At 56.7% G+C, this 24,680-nt stretch overlaps 1 pseudogene; it reads right to left on the bottom strand.

Annotated features, from left to right (window-relative positions):
- Positions 1 to 6,026: 6,026 nt before the first annotated feature.
- Positions 6,027 to 23,305, bottom strand: LOC109940507 (uncharacterized; annotated as a pseudogene).
- Between the last annotated feature and the right edge of the window lie 1,375 nt (positions 23,306 to 24,680).

Raw genomic sequence — 24,680 nt, 5'->3', positions numbered from 1 at the left:
GGACCCGTCGCCTACCTTAGCGTCGGGGGAAGTAAGTATGGTCTTGTAATTGTAGATGACTTTTCCCGCTTCACTTGGGTGTTCTTTTTGCAGGATAAATCAGAAACCCAGGGGACCCTAAAGCGCTTTCTAAGGAGGGCTCAAAACTAATTTGAGCTCAAAGTGAAGAAGATAAGGAGTGACAATGGGTCCGAGTTCAAGAACTTACAAGTTGAGGAGTATCTTGAGGAGGAAGGGGTCAAGTATGAGTTCTCTGCTCCCTACACAGCACAACAAAACGGTGTAGTAGAGAGGAAGAACAGGACGCTTATCGACATGGCGAGGACAATGCTTGGAGAGTTCAAGACGCCCGAGTGGTTTTGGTCGGAAGCTGTGAACACAGCTTGCCATGCCATAAACCGGCTCTATCTACATCGTCTCCTCAAGAAGACCTCCTACGAACTCCTTACCGGTAACAAACCCAATGTACATTACTTTCGTGTATTTGGAAGCAAATGCTACATTCTGGTGAAGAAAGGTAGACATTCCAAATTTGCTCCCAAAGCTGTAGAAGGGTTTTTACTAGGGTATGACTCAAATACAAAGGCGTATAGAGTCTTCAACAAATCATCGGGTTTGGTTGAAGTCTCTAGCGACGTTGTATTTGATGAGACTAATGGCTCTCCAAGAGAGCAAGTTGATCTTGATGATATAGATGAAGATGATGTTCCAACGGCTGCAATACGCACCATGGCGATTGGAGAGGTGCGACCTCAGGAACAACAAGAGCAAGATCAACCTTCTTCCTCAACGATGGTGCATCCCCTAAATCAAGATGATGGATAGGTTCATCAATAAGAGGCGTGTGATCAAGGGGGAGCACAAGAAGAACAAGTGATGGAGGAAGAAGTACCACTGGCCCCTCCAACTCAAGTCCGAGCAACGATCCAACGACATCACCCCGTCGATCAGATACTGGGTGACATAAGCAAGGGAGTAACAACTCGCTCAAGATTAGCTAACTTTTGTGAGCATTACTCGTTTGTCTCCTCTATTGAGCCTTTCAGGGTAGAAGAGGCCTTGCAGGATCCAGACTGGGTGTTGGCCATGCAGGAAGAGCTCAACAACTTCAAGAGGAACAAAGTTTGGAGCCTGGTGCCACGTCCCAAGCAAAATGTTGTGGGAACCAAGTGGGTGTTCCGCAACAAGCAAGACGAGCACGGGGTGGTGACACGAAACAAGGCTCGACTTGTGGTAAAAGGTTATGCCCAAGTCGCAGGTTTGGATTTCGAGGAGACTTTTGCTCCTATGGCTAGGCTAGAGTCTATTCGAATATTATTAGCCTATGCCGCTCACCACTCTTTCAGGTTGTTTCAAATGGATGTGAAGAGCGCTTTCCTTAACGGGCCAATCATGGAGGAGGTGTACGTGGAACAACCCCCTGGCTTTGAGGATGACATGTATCTTGACCACGTTTTTAAGCTCTCTAAGGCGCTCTATGGACTTAAGCAAGCCCCAAGAGCATGGTATGAATGCCTTAGAGATTTCTTAATTGCTAATGCTTTCAAGGTTGGGAAAGCCGATCCCACCCTTTTCACTAAGACTTGTGACGGTGACCTCTTTGTGTGCCAAATTTATGTCGATAACATAATATTTGGTTCTACTAATCAAAAGTCTTGTGAGGAGTTTAGCAGGGTGATGACACAGAAATTTGAGATGTAGATGATGGGCGAGTTGACGTACTTCCTTGGGTTCCAAGTGAAGCAACTCAAGGATGGCACTTTCCTCTCCCAAACGAAGTACACACAAGATCTTCTCAAGCGGTTTGGGATAAAGGATGCCAACCCGCGAAGACACCAATGGGAACCGACGGACATGTCGACCTCAACAAAGGAGGTAAGTCCGTTGATCAAAAGGCATACCGGTCTATGATAGGGTCTTTACTTTATTTATGTGCTAGTAGACCGGATATTATGCTTAGCGTATGCATGTGTGCTAGATTTCAATCTGACCCAAGGGAATGTCACCTTGTGGCCGTTAAGCGGATTCTTAGATATTTAGTTGCTATGCCTTGCTTCGGGATCTGATATCCAAAGGGGTCTACCTTTGACTTGATTGGATACTCAGACTCCGATTATGCTGGATGCAAGGTTGATAGGAAGAGTACATCAGGGACGTGTCAATTCCTAGGAAGGTCCCTAGTGTCTTGGAGTTCAAAGGAACAAACCTCTGTTGCCCTATCTACCGCTGAGGCCGAGTATGTTGCCGCAGGACTGTGTTGCGCGCAACTACTTTGGATGAGGCAAACCCTCTAGGACTTTGGCTACAATCTGAGCAAAGTCCCACTCCTATGTGACAATGAGAGTGCAATCCGCATGGCGGATAATCCTGTTGAACATAGCCGCACTAAGCACATAGACATCCGACATCACTTTCTGAGAGACCACCAGCAAAAGGGAGATATCGAGGTGTTCCATATTAGCACCGAGAACCAGCTAGCCGATATCTTTACCAAGCCTTTAGATGAGAAAACATTTTGCAGGCTGCGAAGTGAGCTAAATGTCTTAGATTCGCGTAACTTGGATTGATCTATAGCATACATGCATTTTATGCCTTTGATCATTTGTTGCTTATTTATGGTGCTCAAGTTGTGCAAGGGATTCCCGGACCTCATAAGTCCATGTGTGAATGATGCACATATTTTGGGGGAGAAGTGCTACAACTTGACCCTTTGAGACTAACATGTGTGTTTAAGTGTACTTGATGTAGTCTCAAAGGTGAATTGAAAGGGAAAGGTGAACTTGGACCATGCAAAGACTTCCACTGCACTCCGGTATTAGTGTACACACCTCCAAGTTCATTCTTATGATCATATTGTTGTTTTGCTCTTAATTAACAATTTTGGTGAGGCAATGGGGTTAAAGGGCAAAAAATAATCCCATTTTGGTGCTTAATGCCAAAGGGGGAGAAATTAAGGCCAAAGCAAATGGATCAGCTACCACTTGAGAATTTTGAAAATAGTAGAGTTAGAATTTTTGGTTTGCCAAAATACTCTCATTGCAAAATTTGGTCTCTTGTGGGAAAAATTTATGATTATGGGAAAAAGGGGGAGTTTTTTTATCTTGATCATTTTCACTCTTGGAATATCTCTTTTTATGCCCAAACAAGTGAGTTTGACTTAAAGATTGGAAATGAATTTGATTCGCAAAAACAAACCAAGTGGTGGCAAAGAATGATCCAAATATGTCAAATTAGAGTCAAAAACAATTTGGTCTTCAATTTGAATCGATGTTGCATGTTTTGCATTGCTTTTTGATGTGTTGGCATAAATCACCAAAAAGGGGGGGATTGAAAGGGAAATGTGCCCTTAGGCAATTTCTATTTATGTTTTGGTGATTAAGTGCTCAACACATTTAAATAAGTTCTAATGAGCTAAATGAAGAAGAGAAGTGCAAATCAAAGAGAAGGTATGTTTATAGACTTAGTACATAGTTTTTAAGTACTAATATGTTTTATCTAAGTGCTAGAAACAGTGAGAAGAAAAGAAGAAAAGAATTGCAAATGACTTGCCTTGGTACAGCCAAAGTCCTGCTCGGTCTGGCACACTCGACTGTTCGGTGGTGCACTGGACAGTATCCGGTGCGCCAGACCATCCTCCGGTGAATAGGCCGCTCTCGGGAGAATTTGGCGGCGTACGGCTATAATTCACCGGACTGTCCGGTGGTGCGCCAGACTGTCCGGTGAGCCAACGGCCACTAGCGCAACGGTCGACCACGCAATCCGCGGGCGACGCGTGGCCCGCGCCAACGGTCGGCAGAGGGCACCGGACTGTCCGGTGTGCACCGGACAGTGTTATGTGCGCCAACTGCCACAAATCTGCAACGGTCGGCTGCGCCAGAATAGGAAGGAGATCGCGCACCGGACATGAACAGTGGCTGTCCGGTGGTGCACCGGACTGTCCGGTGCACCACCTGACAGAAGGCAAGGATAACTTTCCTTGTTGGCCTCCAACGGCTCCTAGCTGCCTTGGGGCTATAAAAGGGACCCCTAGGCGCATGGAGGAGCGACCCAAGCACACTCTAAGCATTCCAAGACTTCTAGTCCTCACTTTCACGCAATCGTTCATTGTTCTTGAGATTGGAGCACTTTTCGAGTTGCAAACTCCCCACGCGTGTTTTGTGTGCTCATCTTCTCACTTGTGTGTGTGTTTGTGGTGTGGATTTAATTCTAGTGTGCGTTGCTCTTCCCAACCTTACTCTGTGCTTTCTTTGTGATCAATCTTGTAAGGGCGAGAGGCTCCAACTTGTGGAGATTCCTCCCAAACGGGAAGAAAACTATAAGGAAGAATATCGTGGTATTCAAGTTGATCATCAGATCACTTGAAAGGGGTTGAGTGCAACCCTCGTCCATTGGGACGCCACAACGTGGAGGTAGGCAAGTGTTATACTTGGCCGAACCACGGGATAAACCACTGTGTCTCTTGTGTTGTCTTTCTCTGTGATTATTGTGATTCACAAGAGCTCGCTCTATAGCCACTTGGTTCTATTGCACTAACATCTTTATAACCAAGCTTGTGGCTATTTAGTATTGAATTTTACAGGATCACCTATTCACCCCCCTCTAGGTGCTCTCAGGCCTCGGCACTGGATTGTGAGAACGTGTGTTGTCGCTTGGAGGACCATGACACCAGGTTATCTCCAAGGAACACAGCATGACCAGAAGTTGACCGTCGAGTGTCGGGACATCCAGCCCAGTCGGCATCCGTGTAGACAACCAGCTCCAACGGGGGAGAACGACGCATAGTCAAACCAAAGTCTGTGGTGCCTTGAAGATATCTCAGAATGCGCTTAAGAGCAGCAAGGTGAGGCTCCCTGGGATCATGCATATAGAGGCAAATCTGCTGAACTGCAAAAGCAATGTGAGGACGTGTAAAGGTCAGGTACTGAAGAGCTCCTACCAGACTGCGGTACTGAGTAGCATCACCAACAGGAGGTCCATCTGCAGATAGTTTGGAGTTGAGATCAACAGGCGTGCTACAAGGTTTGCACACACTCATCCCGGTGCGCTCCAAAATATCCTGAGTGTACTACCGCTGAGAAAGAAACAGGCCATGTGTTGAGCGTGTGACAGAGATGCCCAAGAAATGGTGAAGCTGACCCATGTCTGTCATTGCAAACTCATGCTAGAGAGCCCCAATAACTTGACGAAGAAACTCGACAGGGGAGGCGGTGAGGACGATGTCATCCACGTAGAGCAACAAATAAGCAGTGTCGAACCCTCGACAACAAATAAACAAAGAACTATCTGACTTGGTTTCAATAAACCCAATGGAGGAGAGATATGAGGCGAACCTGTGATGCCATGCACGAGGAGCCTGCTTCAGTCCATACAGATATTTGTTTAGCCGACAAACCAAATCTGAGCGAGAGGAGTCCACAAACCCAAAAGGCTACACACAGTACACTTTCTCGGTGAGGGTGCCATGTAGGAATGCATTCTTCACATCTAACTGATGGATGGGCCAGTCCTGAGAGAGAGCCAGAGAGAGAACAACGTGAATTGTCGTTGGCTTAACAACTGGGCTGAATGTCTCATCATAATCAAGACCAGGTCGTTGTGTAAACCCCTGAAGAACCCAACGAGCCTTGTAGTGATCGAGAGACCCATCTGCATGAAGTTTGTGCTCGAAAATCCACTTGCCAGTAACCAGATTGACGCCACGAGGACGTGGTACCAAACTCCAGGTGTCATTAGCCATGAGGGCATCATATTCAGCTTGCATAGCTGAGCGCCAATTTGGATCCGCAAGGGCATCCCGAACGGAGCGAGGCAATGGCGACATTAGCACAACGTGGGGGTTGAGATGATCCACAGGATGTGTAATGCCGGATTTGCCATGGGTGCGCATGGAGTGCTTGTTGACGATGGGGACGATGGAGACCGACTTGGTGAAGACCGTGCGCCCGATGGCCGTGGCGCTGCTGGCAATGACCTGTGCAGGGGGCATAGGGGCAGCAACACCGACCGGGGGCACAAGGGGTGCACTGCTAGGGGCAGCACTGGTGGACGGCCCTACGAGGCTGGGCGCCCCATGCCCAGCACGCAGCTGTGGTGACCGCGGGGCAGCGCTCGGTGGCGAGTGAGGGGCGCAGGAGCCTCAACTGCCCTATCAGCAGTACCTGCACGGGCAAACGTTGCTCTAGGAAGAGGAGCAGTGAGATCACTGTCATCTAGAAGAAAATCCAAGGCGGAGGATGTCAGGGGTGAGGTAGACATGTTGGCGAAGGGAAAGGAGGATTCGTCAAAAACAACATGTCTAGAGGTGAGAATGCGATTCGACTCAAGCTCAAAACACCGATAGCCTTTGTGCTCTGAGGAGTAGCCGAGGAAGACTCATAGAGATGAACGAGGAGCGAGTTTATGGGCTGCTGTAGAGGACATGTTTGGGTAACAAGCACAACCGAAAACTTTGAGGTGTTCATAGTGTCGGCGTTTCGAGACCGGGGGGTCCCTGGGCCGACGAGTGAAATGTCGCCGCGTGCCCCAGCCCAGATGGGTCGGCGCGAGACGGAGCGCGAAGGGGGGAAAAAGGCGGCCGGAGCGAGAGAGTGAGAGAGGTGGAAATCCCGCGGCCTTCGTGTTTGTCCCGCGCCCGGGTCGGGTGCGCTTGCAGTAGGGGGTTACAAGCGTCCACGCGGGCGGGGGAGCGAGCGACCTCACGCGAGCGCCTGTCCCGTCCTCTTCCCCGCGCGGCCAACCTTCTGTAAGAGGGCCCTGGTCCTTCCTTTTATAGGCGTAAGGAGAGGATCCAGGTGTACAATGGGGGTGTAGCAGAGTGCTAACATGTCTAGCGGAGGAGAGCTAGCGCCCTAAGTACATGCCATCGTGGCAGCCGGAGAGGTTTTGGCACGCGGTTCGTGTGGTGTCGTGGCCGTCGGAGGAGCGCTGGAGCCTAGCGGAAGGACAGCTGTCGGAGCTGTCGAGTCCTTGCTGACGTCCTCTTGCTTCCGTAAGGGGGCTGAGAGTCGCCGTCGTCATAGAGCGTGCGGGGCGCCATCATTACTTGTCTGGCGGAGCGAGCCAGATGGGACGCCGGTCTTGTACCCCGTAGCCTGAGTCAGCTTGGGGATAGGGTAATGATGGTGCCTCCTGTTGACGTGGTCGGTCTGCGCCCTAGGTTGGGCGATGCGGAGGCTCCTCCGAGGTCGAGGTCGAGTCTGTCTTCCGGGGCCGAGGTCGAGTCCGAGCCCCTAGGTCGGGCGAGGCGGAGACCGTCGACTGAGGCCAGGGCTGAGTCCGAGCCCTGGGGTCGGGCGAAGCGGAGTTCGTCGTCTTCAGGGGCTAAGCCCGAGTCCGAGCCCTGGGTCGGGCAGAGCGGAGTTCGTCGTCTTCAGGGGCTGAGCCCGAGTCCGAGCCCTGGGTCGGGCGGAGCGGAGTTCGCCGTCTTCCGGGGCTTAGCCCGAGTCCGAGCCCTAGGTCGGGCGGAGCGGAGTTCGCCGTCTCCGGGGCTGAGCCCGAGTCCGAGCCCTGGGTCAGGCGGAGTGGAGTTCGCCGTCTTCCGGGGCTTAGCCCGAGTCCGAGCCCTGGGTCGGGCGGAGCAGAGTTCGCCGTCTTCCGGGGCTGAGCCCGAGTCCGATCCCTGGGTGGGGCGGAGCGGAGTTCGCCATCTTCTGGGGTTGAGCCCGAGTCCGAGCCCTGGGTCGGGCGGAGCAGAGTTTCCTATGGTGCCTGAGGCCAGGCCTGACTGCTTGTCAACCTCACTCTGTCGAGTGGCACAGTAGTCGGAGCGGCGCAGGCGGCGCTGTCCTTCTGTCAGGCCGGTCAGTGGAGCGGCGAAGTGACTGCGGTCATTTCGGCTCTGTCGACTGGAGGACGTGCGTCAGGATAAAGGTGTCAGGCCGCCTTTGCATTAAATGCCCCTGCGATTTGGTCGGTTGGCGTGGCGATTTGGCCAGGGTTGCTTCTTGGCGAAGACTGGGCCTCGGGCGAGCCGGAAGTATGTTCGTCGCTGGAGGGGGGCCTCGGGCGAGACGGAGATCCTCCGGGGTTGGCTGCCCTTGCCCGAGGTTGGGCTCGGGCGAGGCGTGATCGAATCCCTCGAATGGGTCGATCCCTGGCTTAGTCGCACCCATCAGGCCTTTGCAGCTTTGTGCTGATGGGGGTTACCAGCTAAGAATTAGGAGTCTTGAGGGTACCCCTAATTATGGTCCCCGACAGTAGCCCCTGAGCCTCGAAGGGAGTGTTAACACTCGCTTGGAGGCTTTTGTCGCACTTTTTTGCGAGGGGACCAGCCTTTCTCGGTTGCGTTTTGTTCCGGTGGGTGCGCGCGAGCGCACCCGCCGGGTGTAGCCCCCGAGGCCTCGGAGGGGTGGTTTGACTCCTCCGAGGTCTTAATGCCTCGCGCAATGCCTCGGCTGGTCTGGTCATTCCCTCATGCGAGCTGGCCGTAGCCCGGGTGCACGGTCGGGTCCCAAGTTCTCGGGCTGGTATGTTGACGCTATCAACGGTTTGGCCGGAGCCGGGTTTGCGAGAGCAGCCCCCGAGCCTCTGCACAAGGCGAGAGGACGGTCAGGGACAGACTCGACTTTTTTACATACGCCCCTGCGTCGCCTTTTTGCAAGGAGGAGGGGGGAAAGCGCCATGTTGCCCTCGGAGGGCGCCGAACATGGTGTCTCCGGTGAGCTGTTGACGGGTAATCCGAGCGGACGTCCGTGCCCCATTTGTTAGGGGTCGGCTAGAGGCCCAGAGGCGCGCCCAAAAGTACCTGCGGGTGATCTGCCGGACCCGGTCCCCTGTCGACGGGGTCCGAGGGCTCGATGCCTCCCTCTGATGGGATTCCGTTACAAGATCGTTCCCGCTGGTCTCGGAAATGTCCTAGGGTACCTCGGGAGCGTAGCCCGAGCCTTGGTTATGTATCGAACGTACCCAGGGTCATCCCTCGCTCTATGTCTGAGGCTGCTGTGAACCCTTCGAGGGCCAGCCTTCGAACCCCTGATCAGTAGTGGGCGCGGAGCCCAAGTGGCCTGAGGCGGCCGTTGAACCCTTCCGAGGGGCCGGCCTTCGAACCTCTGACCAGTAGTGGGTGTGGAGCCCACGCGCTCTGAGGCGGCTGTTAAACCCCTCCGAGGGGCCAGCCTTTGAACCTCTGATCAGTAGGGAGGCTCGGAGCCTGTTTCCTTCACAGAGAAGGATCCTTTTCGGGGTATCCCCCTTTCCCGGTCCCTGTTGTAAGAGAGAGAAAGAGGAAAAGGAAAAGGATGCGAAATCGAATGACGTGGCGTACCTTTTTTGACGCGGTCATTATGGCGAAGGCGAAGCGCCGCTCGCTTCCCCTGCCAGAGGCGCCGCCTGTCCCGCCGCGGAGTTAATGCGACGGGGCGAGTGGTTCGCGGGGCGGCCGTTGCGCGTGCGCGAGCCGTTCGAGGAACGGAACACAGGCGCGCCTTCTTCACGCCGTGAGAGAGGGTTCTCTCGCTGCCCCTGGACAGGACGTGAGCTTGGCTGACGACGTGACCGCTGCTCCTGCCCGCCTGCCACCGCCATTACTGCCGGCCCATTTTTGGCCGTATTGACCGTCGCGCCTGGCTGGCACTGCTAGGTCGTACGCAGGGTTGCCTCGAGTCGCGGTACTAGTTCCGCAGTCGAGGAGGCGTGGCAGTGGTGCGAGTGGCGGTGCAGTTGCTTGCACGTAGCGACCGGCGCGCCGGTTGCATGACTCGTGGGCGTGGGCCCCCATGCTGGGTGCGTTGGAAGTCAGAGGGGCGCACCCACTTGGCGCGATTGCATGCCGCCTGCATGGCTGCCCGCCCTTTCGCCCGCTGGTCTGGGCGAAGGTGGAGGAATGCTCGTAACCGCTGGGCGGTTGCATGCACCGCGCGCGGCGGTTTGGCTCCTCCCGCTCTGGGTCAGCTTGCATGACGCGTGGGACCCAGCCCCCGCGCCGTAGGGGGAGGACCTTGGAGCGTGTTGGAGAAGACTCAGCCCACGACGGCTGGGGACGCATGTAGGGAGAGTTGCCTTTAAAAGGAGGGTGACCCCCTTGAAAGGCGACCATGTCTTCGCGCTCCCTTATGCATCGTATCTTTCCACCTTCCGAGCCCCCGGATGGGGGACACCCGCAATCCTTCCGCCTTATCGTTGGAGGAACCCAACTCTGTGGGAGTTGGTACCTTTCAGCCATCGTTCGGCTTCAAGGATTTTCATCATGCAGCCCGGCTACACCCCTCCGCTGGCGGTCACCCAAGACGGTGACCTCCAGTTCGATGGCGGGGGAAAGCAAGCCGGGCTGCGGCCTCTGCCCCTCCCTCAGCCTCAAGGATTTTCATCATTAGCGCTAGGGAGGGGAGTGTGCCGAGTTGGGGTCGGCCCCAGCGCGGGCGGCGGCCCGCTCCTTCCCTCAGTGATCGGGGGGAAGGGCGTTCGCCGTTCGTGGCGCTGGCAATTGCCGCGTGCCTGGCTCTCTGACCCGAGTGGCTTCGGAGCCGCTCCCGGCGCCGCCTTCCGCCACGGCAGCTGGAAGAGGTTTTTCCGCCGACGAGATAGCCGGGGCCGCCCACGGACCAACCTCCAACTCTACGGCCTTCTGCCCGTCCTTGCCTCACGAGTTTGGGCACGGGCGAGGGCCTCACGGCAGCAGCATCCGCCCTGAGGTCATCGCTGCTGCTGTTCGGACCCCCGGAGCAGAAGTCGTCGTTGTCGCCGCTGCTGGAGCGGGCGACGGTGAGCCGTCCGTCGGTCTTCTGTTGCTCCGCAGGCCCCCCAATCGTGTGGGGTTGTTCGTACCTGCGGAGGTGGAACCGGGGTTCCGCTTGTAGTGGCACCTTGAATGTCGGTCTTTTGTTCATTGTGGCTGTCGGGGCCTGAACGTGTATGTATTTTTGGCGCGGAGCCGTGTTTTTTCCTCATTTTCGAGCACTAAGACTCGCCTGTTGGTTGTCTGAACCGCTTCACCAAGCGTGAGTCGCCCCGTGCAAAGGTGACGAGTGAGGTATCCGTATCCCGGAGGCGTAGGAGTCCCTCGGCTCGGTCGGCCTTGCTATCCGAGGCTTCTCTTGCTTAGTTAAAGGAACCCCTCGGCCGCTCTTCGATGAGCCGAAGCCAGGGGTAGCGGTGTCAGCACGGACAGAGGCAGAGTTGGCTCGAAAAGAAGACTTGGTCGGTCGGAGCCTGGCTGGGTCGTCCGTTAGCGGGACCGATGCCGGAGTTGATCTGCCGTGGCCTCGGGCCGGGCTGATGTCTTCGGGGGACAGCTGGCCGAGGCCTCGGGGTGTCCAGCCGAGCCGCCTGCTCGAGCCGGATTCTTGGAGGAGACCCAGGCGGCGATGGCCCGGGCGTGATGATGAAGTCGTCCTTCAGAGTGGGGATCCTCGGATCGCGTCGCCGTCCGAGGCTAGGTCGGACCTCACCGAAGGTGTAGTCGACGCCGAGGGTGCTGCTGCTCCCTTCAACTATCAAGATCCGAGCCTGCAGGATCGGATTATCTTGTAGTGTGCGTTTTCTGCGGCCGCCGAGGCCCAAACACACCATCACCGTGTTGTAAAGCTGCGCTTCTTTTCCTCTTGTTTCGAGTATCTGGACTTTTCCGTTGGTAACAGAATTGTCTGTGCGAGCGAGAGTTGCTTTTCACGGAAGGTGATGAGTGAGGTATCCGTATCCCGGAGGCGTAGGAATCCCTCGGCTCGGTCGGCCTTGCCGCTTACGCGCGCTCTTGCCCATCCATGGGGTTCTGTCACCGATGCAGTCGAGAAGGCCCGAAGAATCGCTTCGGCAGAGGGGCTTTCGAACGTGAAGACTTGTTCAGTCCGCGGAATCACTTATCCGAACGCGAGTTACTTATCGCAGAAGGTGATGAGTGAGGTATCCATATCCCGGAGGCGTAGGAGTCCCTCGGCTCGGTCAGCCTTGGCTGCTTACGTGTACTCCGTCGTTTTTATGATCCACTTTCGAAGTAGTCGAAAAGCACGAAAGACATTCTGGCAGAAAGGATTTTTTTTCGAGGAAAATTTCGACGCAGAGGGGGTTCCCCCCTTTTAGCCCCCGAGGGAGGGTCGGGCTTTGCCGAGGCAAGGCTGACCCTTCCTTGATGACTAAACTTTGCATGGGAGCGAGGTATATGAACAACTTGAAAGCATCTTAAGGGTAGAAGCGACGTAGCTGTTGGATGTTCCAAGCGTTGCTGTAGACCTCGCCTTGACTATTGGCCAGCTTGTACGTTCCGGGCTTCAGAACTTTGGCGATGATGAACGGCCCTTCCCAGGGAGGCGTGAGCTTGTGCCGCCCTCGGGCGTCCTGTCGCAGCCAAAGCACCAGGTCGCCCACCTGGAGGTCTCGGGACCGGACCCCTCGGGCGTGGTAGTGTCGCAGGGACTGCTGGTACCGCGCCAAGTGTAGTAAGGCCATGTCCCGAGCCTCTTCCAGCTGGTCCAGCGAGTCTTCTCGACTAGTTTGGTTGCTTTGGTCGGTGTAGGCCCTCGTCCTCGGGGAACCGTATTCTAAGTCTATGGGCAAGATGGCCTCGGCCCCATAGACTAGAAAGAATGGCGTGAAGCCCGTGGCTCGGCTCGGCGTTGTCCTCAGACTCCAGACCACCGAGGGGAGTTCCTTCATCCATCGCTTGCCGAACTTGTTGAGGTCGTTGTAGATCCGAGGCTTGAGTCCTTGTAGAATCATGCCGTTGGCACGCTCTACTTGCCCATTCGTCATGGGGTGAGCCACGGCTGCCCAGTCCATCCGGATGTGGTGATCCTCGCAGAAGTCCAGGAACTTTCTGCCGGTGAACTGGGTGCCGTTGTCGGTGATGATGGAGTTCGGGACCCCAAAACGATGGATGATGTTGGTGAAGAACGCCACCGCCTGTTCGGACCTGATGCTGTTTAGGGGTTAGACCTCGATCCACTTGGAGAATTTGTCGATGGCGACCAACAGGTGCGTGTAGCCCCCGGGTGCCTTCTGCAAGGGGCCGACGAGGTCCAGACCCCACACAGCAAAAGGCCAGGTGATGGGTATCGTCTGCAGAGCCTGAGCGGGCAGGTGGGTCTGCCTCGCGTAGAACTGACACCCTTCGCAGGTGCGGACAATTCTAGTGGCGTCGGCCACCGCCGTCGGCCAGTACAAAACCTTGTCGGAAAGCGTTTCCAACGAGGGCTCGAGGTGCTGCGTGATGGCCGCAAGCCCCCGAGTGTATCTCTCGTAGGAGCTCCTGGCCTTCGGCGATGGAAATGCATCGCTGGAGGATGCCTGAGGGGTTGCGGTGGTAGAGCTCCTTCCCATCTCCCAGCAAGACGAACGACTTGGCGCGCCGCGCCAATCGCCGAGCTTCGGCTCGGTCGAGGGGTAGCTCTCCTCGGTGGAGATATTGCAGGTACAAGGTCTGCCAGTTTTGATTAGGCGCGACCCCGCTTCGCTCCTCCTCGACGTGCAGTGCCTCACCCTCGGGGGCCGAGAATACCTCGGGCTAAACTAAGGGTGCCTTGGGCCGAGCTGAGGGTGCCTCGGGCTGGGCCGAGGGTGCCTCGGGCTCGGACGTGTCGTCGATCTTGACGGAGGGTTGATGCAGGTCTCGGGAGAAGACGTCCGGGGGAACCGTTGTTCGCCCCGAGGCTATTTTAGCCAGCTCATCTGCAGTCTCGTTGTAGCACCGGGCGATGTGGTTGAGCTCGAGCCCGTAGAACTTGTCTTCCAGGCGCCGAACCTCATCGCAGTAGGCCTCCATCTTCGGGTCGCGGCAGTGGGAGTTCTTCATGACTTGGTCGATGACGAGCTGTGAGTCACCGCGAACGTCGAGGCGTCGGACCCCTAGCTCGATGGCGATCCGCAACCCATTGACCAGAGCCTCGTACTCAGCCACAATGTTGGATGCCAGGAAATGGAGGCGTAGCACGTACCGTAGGTGCTTCCCGAGGGGCAAGATGAAGAGTAGGCCTGCGCCGGCTCCTGTCTTCATCAGCGACCCGTCGAAGAACATGGTCCAGAGTTTCGGCTGGATCTGAACTGTTGGGAGCTGGGTGTCGACCCATTCAGCCACGAAGTCCGCCAAGACCTGGGACTTGATGGCCTTCCGAGGAGCGAACGAGATTGTTTCGCCCATGATTTCCACCGCCCACTTCGCGATTCTACCCGAGGCCTCTCGGCACTGGATGATCTCCCCCAGGGGGAAGGATGACACCACAGTTACCGGGTGAGACTCGAAGTAGTGTCGCAACTTCCGCCGCGTTAGGATCACCGTATACAGCAGCTTCTGAACTTGTGGGTAGCGGATTTTGGTCTCGGACAGTACCTCGCTGATGAAGTAGACCGGCCTCTGGACAGGCAATGTATGCCCCTCTTCTCGTCTCTCAACCACAACCGCGGCGCTAACCACCTGAGTGGTCGCGGCGACGTAGATCAAGAGGGCTTCTCCGGTAGCGGGGGGCACCAAGATGGGCGCGTTCGTGAGGAGCGCCTTCAGGTTCCCGAGGGCTTCCTTGGCCTCAGGGGTCCAAGTGAAGCACTCGGCCTTCCTTAAGAGGCGGTACAGAGGCAGGCCTCTTTCACCGAGGCGTGAGATGAAGCGGCTCAGAGTCGCAAGACATCCCATGACTCTCAGTACGCCTTTCAAGTCTTTGATGGGCCCCATGCTGGTGATGGCTGCGATCTTCTCCGGGTTGGCTTCGATGCCCCGCTCGGAGACGATGAACCCCAAGAGCATGCCTCGGGGAACCCCAAAGACACACTTCTCGGGATTAAGCTTCACTCCTTTCGCCTTAAGACATCGGAATGTCACTTCAAGGTCGGAAAGGAGGTCGGAGGCTTTCCTCGTCTTGACTACGATGTCATTGACGTAGGCCTCGACCGTCCGGCCAATGTGTTCGCCGAACACATGGTTCATGCACCGCTGGTACGTCGCACCCGCATTCCTCAAGCCGAACGGCATGGTGACATAGCAGTACGTGCCGAAGGGCGTGATGAAAGAAGTCGCGAGCTGGTCAGACTCCTTCATCCTGATTTGGTGATACCTTGAGTAGGCATCGAGGAAAGACAGGGTTCCGCACCCAGCAGTGGAATCCACGATTTGATCGATGCGAGGCAGAGGGTAGGGAACCTTCGGACATTCTTTGTTTAGACCAGTGTAGTCTACACACATCCGCCATTTCCCTCCTTTCTTTCTCACAAGCACAGGGTTGGCAAGCCATTCGGGATGGAATACCTCTTTGATGAACCCTGCCGCCATTAGCTTGTGGATCTCCTCGCCTATGGCTCTACGCTTTTCTTTGTCGAATCAGCGCAGAGGCTGCTTCACGGGTCGGGCTCCAGCTCGGATATCCAGCGAGTGCTCGGCGACATCCCTCAGTATGCCGGGCATGTCCGAGGGACTCCACGCGAAAACGTCGGTGTTTGCGCGGAGAAAGTCGACGAGCACTGCTTCCTATTTGGGATCGAGCTCGGAGCTGATCCGGATCTGCTTGGAGGCGTCGCTGCTGGGGTCGAGGGGGACGGACTTAACCGTCTCCACTGGCTCGAAGTTGCCGGCGTGACGCTTCACGTCTAGCACCTCCTTAGAGAGGCTCTCCAGGTCGGCGATGGGGGCCTCGGATTCGGTGAGGGCCTCGGCGTACTCCACGCACTCCACGTCGCATTCGAACGCGTGTTTGTACGTGGGGCCGACGATGATGACCCCGTTGGGGCCCGACATCTTGAGCTTGAGGTAGGTGTAGTTGGGGACGGCCATGAACTTCACGTAGCATGACCTCCCCAGTACCGCGTGGTAGGTTCCTCGGAACCCGACCACCTCGAACGTGAGGGTCTCCCTTCGGAAGTTGGAGGGTGTTCCGAAGCAGACGGGAAGGTCGAGTTGTCCGAGGGGCTGGACGCGCTTCCCGGGGATGATCCCATGGAAAGGCGCAGCGCCTGCCTGGACCGAGGACAGATCAACACGCAGGAGCCCGAGGGTCTCGGCGTAGATGATGTTGAGGCTGCTGCCTCCGTCCATGAGGACCTTGGTGAGCCTGACGTCGCCGATGACGGGGTCGACAACGAGCAGGTATTTCCCCGGGCTCGGCACGTGGTCGGGGTGGTCGGCTTGGTCGAAGGTGATGGGCTTGTCGGACCAGTCTAGGTAGACTGGCGCCGCCACCTTCACCGAACAGACCTCTCGACACTCTTGCTTGCGGTGCCGAGCCGAGGCATTTGCCGCTTGCCCACCGTAGATCATGAAGCAGTCGCGGACCTCGGGGAACTCTCCTGCTTGGTGATCTTCCTTCTTGTCGTCGTCGCGAGCCCTGCCACCCTCCGCGGGTGGCCCGGCCCTGTGGAAGTGGCGCCGAAGCATAGCGCACTCCTCAAGGGTGTGCTTGACGGGCCCCTGATGATAGGGGCACGGCTCCTTGAGCATTTTGTCGAAGAGGTTGGCACCTCCGGGGGGTTTTCGAGGGTTCTTGTACTCGGCGGTGGCGACAAGGTCCACGTCGGTGGCGTCGCGTTTCGCTTGCGACTTCTTCTTGCCCTTCTTCTTGGCGCCGCGCTGAGTTGACGCCTCGGGGGCATCTTCTGGTGGGCGGCCCTGGGGCTGCTTGTCCTTCCGGAAGATAGCCTCAACCGCCTCCTGGCCAGAGGCGAACTTGGTGGCGATGTCCATCAGCTCGCTCGCCCTGGTGGGGGTCTTGCGACCCAGCTTGCTCACCAGGTCGTGGCAGGTGGTGCCGGCGAGGAACGCGCCGATGACATGTGAATCGGTGATGTTGGGCAGCTCGGTGCGCTGCTTCGAGAATCACCGGATGTAGTCCCGGAGAGACTCTCTCGGCTGCTGCCGGCAGCTTCGGAGGTCCCAGGAGTTTCCAGGGCGCACGTACGTGCCCTGGAAATTGCCGGCGAAGGCTTGGACCAGGTCGTCCCAGTTGGAGATCTGCCCCGGAGGCAGGTGCTCCAACCAGGCGCGAGCGGTGTCGGAGAGGAACAGGGGGAGGTTGCGGATGATGAGGTTGTCATCGTCCGTTCCACCCAGTTGGCAGGCCAGCCGGTAGTCTGCGAGCCACAGTTCCGGTCTCGTCTCCCCCGAGTACTTTGTGATAGTAGTCGGGGTTCGGAACCGGGTCGGGAACGGCGCCCGTCGTATGGCGCGGCTGAAAGCCTGCGGACCGGGTGGTTCGGGCGAGGGACTCCGATCCTCCCCGCTGTCGTAGCGTCCCCCACGCCTGGGGTGGTAGCCTCGGCGCACCCTCTCGTCGAGGTGGGCTCGACGGTCGTGGTGATGGTGCTCGTCGCCGAGGCGACCCGGGGCCGCAGGCGCTGTGTTGCGCGTGCGCCCGGTGTGGACCGAGGCTTCCCGCATGAATCGGGAAGTCGCGGCGCGATGTTCCGAGGGGTACCCCTGCCTTCGGGAGGCGGAGCTTTCGGCCCGTCGGACCGCGGCGCCCTCCAGGAGATTCTTGAGCTCTCCCTGGATTCGCCGCCCCTCGGTGGTTGATGGCTCTGGCATCGCACGGAGAAGCATTGCTGCTGCAGCCAGGTTCTAGCCGACTCCACTAGAAGCGGGTGGCGGCCTCACCCTGACATTGTCGGCGATGCGGTGCTGGATACCCTGGGTAGATGGCGCACTTCTCCGGCCGGAGGTTGGCCCGCCCATTCCTGCCTGATGTCCCGGCGGATCGGCTCAAGCGTTCCTGCTCCCTCGTCGAGCCTGGCCTGCACCCCGCGGATTTGCTCGAGCTGTGGGTCATGACCCCCCGCCTGAACGGGGACCATAGCTAGCTCCCGTAGGATGTCAACGCGAGGCACAGGCCTAGGGAGATCACCGTTCTCCGGCATACCGAGATGGTTGCCTTCGGAGGGCCCCCTAGATCGACGTGGAAACATTCACGACTTGGGCCGCAGTCCTCGTCGCCGAGGCTGCGGCTACCGTCGGAATAGTTGGAAAGGCAGTAGTCGCATGCGGTCATGAAGTCCCGCATGGCACTGGGGTTACCAAGTCCGGAGAAATCCCAACAGAAATCGGGCTCGTCATCTTCCTCGGACCCCGAGGGCCTGTAGGTCGAGACGTCCGTGAGCCGGTCCTAGGGTGACCGCATACGAAACCCCAGAGGGTTTGGACTCGCCTCTATGAGAGCGTCCGCCAAAGCGAAGTCGCTTGGCAGGTCGAGGCTGAATCCAAAGGGCGTGAGATGGGAACCGGTGGGTACCTCTTGGTCGACGGGTGGTGACGAAGTCACGTCAGGGACTGACTGCACCGTCGTCTCAGGTACGAGGGTGACGCCCAGCAAGCCTTTCGCGAGCGTGCTGGCGTCGTCCGTTTGCTCGGAATTGGCGTGTTGCAGGGAGACGGCGCTCGTCTTCGTCTCAAACGCGAGGTCGATGCCCGACGCGCCCCCCGTTGGGGCGCCGGCGCCGTCGACTTGCTCGACAGCCGACGAGGTGTCGCCTCCTGCTTGGCCTTGGTTGCCCTGCCTCCTCCTCCGTCGGCGGGGGAGAGGGCGGGGTGAGCTCGAATGTTGTTCTTCCACCACGCGGGGAAGACGTCGTCGATTCCGCCGCCGGCGGGCGGGCTGTCGGCCGCCATCGTCGCTGTCGCACGGCGGGGGAAGGAGTATCATGTCGTAGCTGCCGTCGAGGGACATGAACTCAAGACTCCCGAAACGGAGCATCGTCCCGGGCTGGAAAGGTTGCTGGAGACTGCCCATCTGGAGCTTGACGGGAAGCTATTCGTCAACACGTAGCAGGCCCCTAACTGGCGCGCCAACTGTCGGCGTTTCGAGACCAGGGGGTCCCTGGGCCGACGAGTGAAATGTCGCCGCGTGCCCCAGCCCAGATGGGTCGGCGCGAGACGGAGCGCGAAGGGGGGAAAAGGCGGTCGGAGCGAGAGAGAGAGAGAGAGGTGGAAATCCCGCGGCCTTCGTGTTTGTCCCGCGCCCGGGTCGGGTGCGCTTGCAGTAGGGGGTTACAAGCGTCCACGCGGGAGGGGGAGCGAGCGGCCTCACGCGAGCGCCTGTCCCGTCCTCTTCCCCGCACGGCCAACCTTCTGTAAGAGGGCCCTGGTCCTTCCTTTTATAGGCGTAAGGAGAGGATCCAGGTGTACAATGGGGGTGTAGCAGAGTGCTAACGTGTCTAGCGGAGGAGAGCTAGCGCCCTAAGTACATGCCATCGTGGCAGCCGGAGAGGTTTTGGCACCCGGTTCGTGTGGTGTCGTGGCCGTCGGAGGAGCGCTGGAGCCTGGCGGAAGGACAGCTGTCGGAGCTGTCGAGTCCTTGCTGACGTCCTCTTGCTTCCGTAAGGGGGCTGAGAGCTGCCGTCGTCATAGAGCGTGCGGGGCGCCATCATTACTTGTCTGGCGGAGCGAGCCAGATGGGACGTCGGTCTTGTTCCCCGTAGCCTGAGTCAGCTTGGGGTAGGGTAATGATGGTGCCTCCTATTGACGTGGTCGGTCCGCGCCCTAGGTTGGGCGATGCGGAGGCTCCTCCGAGGTCGAGGTCGAGTCTGTCTTCTGGGGCCGAGGTCGAGTCCGAGCCCCTAGGTCGGGCGAGGCGGAGACCGTCGGCTGAGGCCAGGGCTGAGTCCGAGCCCTGGGGTCGGGCGAAGCGGAGTTCGTCGTCTTCAGGGGCTGAGCCCGAGTCCGAGCCCTGGGTCGGGCGGAGTGGAGTTCGTCGTCTTCAGGGGCTGAGCCCGAGTCCGAGCCCTGGGTCGGGCGGAGCGGAGTTCGCCGTCTTCCGGGGCTTAGCCCGAGTCCGAGCCCTGGGTCCGGCGGAGCGGAGTTCGCCGTCTTCCGGGGCTGAGCCCGAGTCCGAGCCCTGGGTCGGGCGGAGCGGAGTTCGCCGTCTTCCGGGGCTTAGCCCGAGTCCGAGCCCTGGGTCGGGCGGAGCGGAGTTCGCCGTCTTCCGGGGCTGAGCCCGAGTCCGATCCCTGGGTCGGGCAGAGCGGAGTTCGCCGTCTTCCAGGGTTGAGCCCGAGTCCGAGCCCTGGGTCGGGCGGAGCAGAGTTTCCTATGGTGCCTGAGGCCGGGCCTGACTGCCTGTCAACCTCACTCTATCGAGTGGCACAGCAGTCGGAGCGGCGCAGGCGGCGCTGTCCTTCTGTCAGGCCGGTTAGTGGAGCGGCGAAGTGACTGCGGTTACTTCGGCTCTGTCGACTGGAGGACGAGCGTCAGGATAAAGGTGTTAGACCGCCTTTGCATTAAATGCCCCTGCGATTTGGTCGGTTGGCGTGGCGATTTGGCCAGGGTTGCTTCTTGGCGAAGACTGGGCCTTGGGCGAGCCGGAAGTATGTTCGTCGCTGGAGGGGGGCCTCGGGCGAGACGGAGATCCTCCGGGGTCGGCTGCCCTTGCCCGAGGCTGGGCTCGGGTGAGGCGTGATCGAGTCCCTCGAATGGACCGATCCCTGGCTTAGTCGCACCCATCAGGCCTTTGCAGCTTTGTGCTGATGGGGGTTACCAGCTGAGAATTAGGAGTCTTGAGGGTACCCCTAATTATGGTCCCCGACACATAGGAAGGTGTAGTGGTGTGGAGGTGGAAGAAAGGGGTGGAGGAGGTGAGGGTTTTGGTGGGGAGCCGGTTGATAAGGTATGTGGCAGTGTGGCGTGCCTCAACCCAGTAGACCGGAGGAAGACTCGCCTGAAATAAGAGTGAGCGCAAGGTGTTATTAATGGTACGAAGAGAGCGCTCAGCTTTGCCATTTTGCTGGGATGTATAAGGGCACGACATGCGAAGGGCAACACCGTTGGAAAGAAAGAACGTGCGGGCCGGGGAATTACCAAATTCATGGCCATTGTCGCACTGGACGCTTTTGATGGTGGTGCCAAACTGCGTGCGAACATAAGCAAAAAAGTGAGAGAGAGTGGCAAATGTGTCGGATTTTAGGCGAAGCGGGAAAGTCCAAATGTAATGTGAGCAATCATCTAAAATGACAAGATAATATTTGTGGCCCGACACACTAACAATAGGAGATGTCCAAAGATCACAATGTATTAAATCGAAATTATTTGTAGCTCGAGAATTTGAGGAACCAAAAGGAAGTCTAGTGTGTCAACCGAGCTGACACGCATGACATAAATGGTGACTATCATCTTTATTACACGAGATGGCTTTGGAACTAATGAGTTTGGACAAAACTTCATGCCCAAGATGCCTAAGAAGACGGTGCCATAGCGAGGTGGGTGCAGCGAGGAATGCGGAGGTGCTGGTGGCTGGAGAAAAAAATGGATAGAGGTCGCCAGAGCTATTGCACCTGGCGATCACGTTCCTGGTTTCCAAATCCTTCACAGAAAGACCAAACATATCAAATTCGATGGAGCAATTATTGTCGGTGGTAAAACGACGAATGAAATCAAGTTCTTAATAATGTGAGGTGAAACTAAGACATTGTTAAGAACTAGATTGCGATGTGGAAAAGAAAAAGTATGTGATCCGATGGCAGTGACAGAAAGTAAAGCACCATTGCCCACAATGATAGACGAAGGTGTGGAGAATGTGGGCGAGGATAGGGTGGAAATTTTACCAGCATCCGCAGTCATATGCGAGCCAGCACCAGAGTCGGTGTACCACTCCGATGGTGCCAGAGGGGTGAGCGTCATGGTGTTGAAGTTCTGCACCAGGGAGTCCTGGTTCCATGCACCTCCATGTGCGAGATTCTAGGGGGCAACCGGCAGCTGGTATGATGCCCCCTGAAACATCGGCGTCGAGGGTGCACCTCCTCCCCCGTAGACATACGGATGGCCGGGGCCGTTGCCGTAGAGGTTGCCGCTGGGGGCACCACCGAAGGGTGGCCCGTACTGGGGAACAGCGGCGAAGGCCGGCGGTGCCGGAGGCGGACGCCCGTAGGACCACATCTGGAGCGTGCCGGCCCATGGGTGTGCGAAGGAGGGGTGCACGACACCCTGACCAGCCGGTGCGACGTGGCCGTGCGTAGCCGGGGCACCGTGGCCGCCCGTAGGAGGACCGTGGCCACCTTGGCCAGCGCCAGGATGGCTGCCCTGCCCATGGCCACCCTTGTCGCGATGGCGGCCGTTTCGTTGGCCTCCTGGCTGGCCAGGTTGACTAGAGCGCGGTGGAGCAGAGGCCTGCACATGGTGGTCCTGGCCACCAGCAGGCGTCATGGGCGACGAGGCGATGAGGGCTGCAGGCGAGGACGGTGGGAGGGCGTCGACGTCGACCACCTCATGGAGCAGGTGCATGTGGGCCTCGACGAACGTCGGAAACGAACGCTGCATCTTCAAAATAGACACCATGTGATGGAATTTACCACTGAGTCCACGAAGGATGGTGAGCACCATCTGGCGGTCACCGATGGGATCACCGAATTCGGCAAGAGACGCATCCATGGTCTCCAACTTGCAGTAAAAGTCGGTGATCGTCATGGAGTCTTGATGGAGGTTGCGAAACTGTGTTTCCAGGAGAAGGGCACGAGACTCCTTCTGGCCGAGGAATGCATCCTCAAGGTAGCACCACGCCTCGCGTGCGTGGCGTGGGCGGATCATGAGCGACTGCTAGAGGTCGCCGGAGATGGTGGTGAAGATCCATGACAAGACGACGCAATCCGTCTGGACCCAAACAGGGCGATTGGGATGTGTCGCGTCCTCGAGGACGTGCGGGGTAAGGGCGTACTTGCCGAGCACGGTGAGGAACATGCCACACGCATTTGGTGTAGGTGTTGGTAGCCTTGTTGAGGATGATGGGGATCAGCGCCTTGACGTTGACGACAGTGGTGGCCTATGCCTAGATAGCCTCATGGGCGGCTTCAAAATTGGTGAGGGCTGCAGCGTGGAGGCGTGCCGCTTCGGTACGGAGCTCGGCCTCGGCGCGGGCTTCGGTTTCCTGAGCCGTCGCGGCGGCGGCAGTCGCGTCGGCGTCATCCACCATGGGAGTGGTCGTGTGCTGGTGCACACGCGGCTGCTCCCCTCTGAGTCTCTGACGCAGCCTGAGCATGGTGACGCAGGCAGGAATGGGTCCCGACTCCCGACGGATCAGGGAAATCCCCGGCGAGCAGAACAGGCAGAGTTTAAACGCTAACGGAGCAGTGGCGGCGCAGCGGTGGAGACGCTCGAATGAGACGCGCTCGCGCGCAAACAGCACAGCACGCGACTGCTCGCTCGGTTGAGGACGCGCCCGGATGTCCTGCGCGCGATGGAAGCAGGGGCAGTGCTCGGGTGAGGACGCGCCCGCGGTTCCGGCTCGAGACAACGGCGGAAGCCCATCACGCGATGACGGCGGCGTAAATCCTATGCGCGATTCGGCACGGGACGGTGGTGGAAGAGCTGCGCACTATTGGAAGCGGAGGCAGCGGCGGTCGGGAGTCCTGGGCGCTCGGATGAGACGCGCTCGCGCGCAAACGGCATAGGACAAACGCAGTCGGGAGTCCTGTGCGGCATATAGCGAACGCAGGAACGGATCAGCAGCGTGGGCGATGAGACCGGCGACACCCGGCGACGTGTGGTCAGCGACGGTGGTGGCAATCGGATCGGCGGCGAGCGCTGGTTAGGGTTGCGGAAGCGTAGCGGATCAGAACCGCGATAGATACCATGTAAATATGTGAATGATTGATTGTATTCCAATACTGGAAATAGGAGTACATATATACAGCGCACAGGTTGCATGCATGACAACCGTAGATAGCGCAATTACATCCACAAATCAAGGCCTAATTACATCATGCTAACAATTATTCTTGTTGCTGACTTGCGGGATGCCTCGCATATAGGCACCGTAAAAAATAGCTAATTATTATAACCATCAACTTTTTATTATGGAAGCGAAAGGTTTTCTAGCCTTTTGCAGGGCATAATAGCAGCTCAAACACCCTCTAATTTAGCATTGGACCTCCGTCCATGTCTTGAGAAGATCTCCATAACCACTACCTCTAGTGCTCAACACACTACAAGGACCTCACAGTGACATATGTTCCTCCAAAAAAACCTACATAATTGATGGTATTGTTTTGAGACAAAAGACGACATCGTTACTGGCTAAGCCAAATAGATCAAAACATTGCTGCCACCCCAATTAGAAGTTTTTTTCTTTTATGAGTTTTTTTTGTTACCATACCAATTCCGAGTTAAATGATTAATATTATTGGGTCTCTCTATATGTAAAGCAATGTTAATGATTCTCCATATATTCCTAGTAAGATAACAATCAAAGAAAAGATGTTGGATAGTTTCGTTTTGAGTGCAAAAGCTATATTTCGTACTACCCTTCCACATGCGTTTAACTAGGTTATCTTTAGTAGTGAGAATAACGCCCCTCCCTAAGTACCACAAGAAAATTTTAATTTTAAAAGGGAATTTAAGTTTTCAAAACAGACTAATAAAATTCAAGGGGGATATTCATTAGAAGAGAATACATTGATCAAACAGAGAAAAATCCATCTTTGTGTGCCCCAGAGTAATTTCTCTCTTGGTAGTCGCAAAGAGACAATTGCTAATAAGCTTGATAAGTTCTGGAACCCAACCTATTTTACCCCAACAATAGCTCGACAAAATCATAAGTTGAGTATATAATCTTTCATTACATCGCTGACTAAAGCATTTTTTTACGCATAATATTAAAAAGATTCAGAAAATGGTCTTTAAGCGGTCTATCTAAGATCCATTCGTCATCCCAAAATCTGGTTGCTCGCCCATCACCTGCTCGAAACCTCCCCATCTCAAGAATTCTTCTTTGATATTCATGAATCAGACAAAAAATGTGAGTCTCCATACCTTCTCCTAACTTGAGTAAGTGATTTGAATCCTAGATATTATTTTT

This window comes from Zea mays, chromosome 6 (assembly GCF_902167145.1).
Source record: "Zea mays cultivar B73 chromosome 6, Zm-B73-REFERENCE-NAM-5.0, whole genome shotgun sequence".
Taxonomy (NCBI): Eukaryota; Viridiplantae; Streptophyta; class Magnoliopsida; order Poales; family Poaceae; genus Zea; species Zea mays.
Note: the sequence above shows the minus strand (reverse complement) of the source record. Positions and strands in the feature narration are given on the sequence as shown.